Raw genomic sequence first — 4,604 nt, forward strand, 5'->3', positions numbered from 1 at the left:
GACCTTCTGACCTCCTGTAGACAATCAAATTGTTTTTGCTGTATCATAGTTTTTAGTATTTCATCACTTTTGCTCATACAGATTCTGCAATAAACCATTATTGTACATTTCATGAGTCTTTGAAATGGACACATTGTTTTTGGGCTTTTTGTCTTCTTGATCCACACAATTTTTTGCACATATTCAAACACACCGCTGAGTTATCAACACAAATCAAGTTGGCAATACACAAATACACTACTGTGTGTTCTGATATGCTGAAATGTTGGTTGTGTTCAAACTATCTGCATGGACATGCATCTGTTGATATTCAGATCTGGGTTGACACATAGTGATACAGCCAATCGACCTATATATTCCAATTATGGTATCTACAATATGAAACATTGCATAGGTCATAGTCCTTTACTTTCTCCCATAGTGCAAATATGCCTCATCTTTCCACAACCCTCACATCAAGGAACCAGTCTAAACAGTTTTAGGATTCCAACTTATTCCAAATTATACCAATATTTACTTTGCAGCATAACTGTGTTTTCTTTTCATATAAGAACTTACTTTTAGGCATCAGTTATATTTTATTATATGTTTTTAAGATTGCTTACGTCCAGCGCACTAGAAAACAAAACAGAACCGCGCTTTCAATTGTTATAGACAGAGGGCTAACATTGCTGACCAAACCCCCTTCAGATCATATGATAACTTTTCCTACTTCGTTATGTCAATATAAATATAGAGAAATACAAAAAAATATAAGAACACGACGATAGTTCGTTACACATGCTTTGAAGCACTCAAGGAAGAGGAATAAAATATCAAATGTGAAAATATGAAAAAGGGAAGAAGGTTCACTGCGTATGAACACAGCGGGCCTGTATAATAATATTCACACGTGTGGAGGTTTCTGTGGGACGCTTTGCCACTAGAGTGATATCCAAATGCTATGTTAAAAACAAAGCAAGCAGCTTCGCCTTTGGCTGTTAGAGAACAAAAACCTCGAGCAGGTGTCTAAGCGGCATTCGTCTTCGTCTGCAGTCGCTTCATTCCACCTGTTGCCCCAGTAGAACATAAGTACGCAGCCCCACGGGTACCCGCTCTATACACGCAAACCATTAAAGAATTCGACCCCAAAAGACTTACCCTTGAGTCTCTAAATTACTATCCTACTCGCTAGTTTCTAATACACACATGGAAAGAATGAAAATTAGTTAAGGTGAACGTCTAATCGAAGATCACTCACAAGCATGTGTATTGTGTTAAGGTGATGATAAACTATTAGCCTAACTAATAAAATAACAATAAAATAAAACTAAGTTAATAAAATAGATATAACTTTAAATATATTCTTGTTACAAGTGTTTTGTGAATATAATTTTGACAAATTTAATGATCTAATTAACTTGCCATTCGATTATTATCACTATTATTGTTGTTGTCACCATCATCATGTTATTACTGTTATTGTTATTTCTATTACTTACGCAAAAATAATTAGATTACAGTATTACCCTACAGCGAATGTCTACTGCTGTCTTACATGCAGGCAATGACATTGTGTCTGGTCTCTCTCTCTCTCTCTCTCTCTCTCTCTCTCTCTCTCTCTCTCTCTCTCTCTCTCTCACACACACACACACACACACACACACACACACACACACACACACACACACACACCTGTACGTCGTCGTCACTATGCCTATGGTTATTAAATAATATGGACAAGTTTTTTAATAACTTTTGTTAACGGAAACACTCCACAATTCATTGTTGTAAACCTGCAGATCTAAGATGTATGATGATTTTAACTCGATGCCACAGACGTGTTACTACTTTTAAAAAGTTCCGGGATATATGCAGGAAGCATCTATGCAATATCGAAAAAAAAAGATTAGGTGGAATTTCAAAAAACTTTCAGAAATTCCAAATATTTTACTATAATTACAAATAAATAACTATAAGTGCTATTAGGCTCATTCACCGGGTGTTGTGAACATGTTTAGGAAAAAAGTCTTGCCTGACTTTTTCTTTTGAGAACATAACTTAGAAAAATATATGCTTTAAAATAATTGCTGAACTGAACAGTATTTCAAAAACACACTTACCTCCTAAAAGATAACAATCTGGGCAAATAAGGCGGACCTCTCTCATTTAACAGTAAAAGCCACGCGGAATACCGCAGTATTTCTTCCCTTTTGACGGAGCAGCTTGAAGCGCAAGGAAGGCTGGAATTTCAGGAATTGGCTCTGGTATGATTCGAAGGCTGTACAGGCAGGCGAGGGGGAGAGAGGAAAGAGAAGGAGGGTGGACGTAATGAGGGAGGGGGCTCGAGGGGAGGGTCTGGGTCTGAAAAGGAAAAGGAACAGTCTTGGTGGAGATGGGAGAGCAATATGATGATAGCTGAAACAGTTATCGGCATACTTGTTGCACATCCTCCACAACAGCCTCGTGGATACTAAAAAGTTGACTTTCAAACCCGTGTTTTTCTTCTTTGATTAACATGCAGTGATTTTGCCTGACTGTTAAAATTTGGTTGTTCATCACACAGTTCATAAATGTAAACATTTTGTTATATGATAGTGTGTGATAAGGTAGGGTATGATAAAAAAAAGTAGTAGAAAAATAGAGTAGCTATTTAATGCAGTTTAGCAATTTTCCTTATACATTTAATAGTGTTTGTGTTTTTCATTTTAAAAATAAGGTAAAAAATGAATGAATGAAAGATGAAGCGTAATCATGTCATAATCACTGTCACTGTCATAATCACTGTCACTCACTTCCATACTTTCCAAGAGATGTCATATCAGCTGGAGGCATCGTGTGTAGCAGGCTAGACAGTCACACCAAGATCAAATTAGTTGTATTAAGATGAAAGTCTAAAGTTATCATCTTAATAGCCTTAGATGATTTCTTGATTGACCCAATTTCAATTTTAACATTTACAAAGCAAATAAATATATTTCTTCCAAGGCATTCACAGGAATTTTACGGCACGTACGGGGAAAAAAAAGAAGAAAAAAAAAACAGACAAAAACATTTGAATTTGAGTTTGAATAATTTAATGTGACTACTGATGTGGTAAATCAATTTGAATGTTATTTACTAGAAGCTAGCCAGAATGTATACAAATTCAAATATAAAAGTTATTCAATTTATTCAAAATATTCAATTTGACCAAATTTCAGCTTGAAATTCAGAGAAAACAAGGGCAAAAAGAGATTTTACAGCATATATGGGTATCAAACTCCCCTCTAGCCAATCAGAAAACTCTCACAGCTTTTAGCAGCACAGCCTATAATCATATAACATGCAAAAATTGTACTTCTATCATTGTGTTCTACCGGATCAAATATATAATAGCCTACCGCTCATGCTCTTACCCATTCAAAATTTGCACCAGCAATCCAGCATTTTTCAGTATTATTTTAGTATGTAAAATATCTATGATAATGGCCTTTTAAAAAGAGCATAGTTGTAGTCAGGCATACATAAGAAATAATAAATGATTCTGTTTAGCTGCAACATGGCTTGATCAAAAAAATTAATAAATCATGGGGAACTCTGAAGTAGAAACGTTGTTTAAGCTCATGTGACTGGAAGAGGATAGAAAATTATTTATAAGGACTTGAGTCTCAATCAGTCAACAGTCAAGCAGATTATAAATTTCCAAATGTACTAAATCCCTAAGAGTGTGTGTTCTACAAAAAGCAATGCAAGGGTAGTCAATTTTAATGTTAAACAGAAAAGAACCCTGATCAGACAGCTCTGGATTCGATGACCTCTATGTTGATTAAGCTAAATAAAAACATGTTTTGGTGTTACTAGGAGGTAACCAAAGAGAACCACTGTTCACCATCACCACCACCACCACTAATAATAATAATTAATAGAGGTTGGGTCACACAGGATGATGATGGTCCAAAACACAGGAATAAATCCCCAATAAAGTGATTTACACAGATATTCACAGTGCCACAAATGCAGAGTGGTGATTTGAGGGAGGCTGTTCAAGCAAGGTATCTCAAAAACATAACTATAACTGAAACAGTTTTATATAGTCTAAACAGCCAAATACTCATCAAATCCCTTCCTAACCATCACTCATGATGGATCAGCAGCTACTAAAAAAATGTATCAAATGTATCAAACTTATTGCAATAAACAAGTTATTACAATAAGGGTTCATATGCTCCATTAATGATCTGATTGTTCCAACCATTTGTACACTAAAGATATGGCAATATAAAATATTGTGCTGTTCATTATATATGCATGTCTTTATTCATCATTAGGATATATACAAAGATATATTTTAATAACCATTAATGCAGAAATCCAGATCATTTGAAGGAGATCACAAAGTATCTCACAATCTGTTTTCTCATGTTTCATAAGTTATGTGTGGATATTTAACTGAAAACTAACATCGTAGTAATGGTATTCCACCACTTTAATCACTAATAGGATGATTAGGCATAAATGTCCAGATCATCAGTTTCAATGAGTATTAAAAATAGCAAACATGTTGCTATGAAATTAATAAATGGTTTTAAATTAATTTAGATTACTCTTGTTGTTTTGCTGTTTATTTGTATGTTTTTGATTGT

Source organism: Electrophorus electricus, chromosome 2 (genome assembly GCF_013358815.1).
Source record: "Electrophorus electricus isolate fEleEle1 chromosome 2, fEleEle1.pri, whole genome shotgun sequence".
NCBI lineage: Eukaryota > Metazoa > Chordata > Actinopteri > Gymnotiformes > Gymnotidae > Electrophorus > Electrophorus electricus.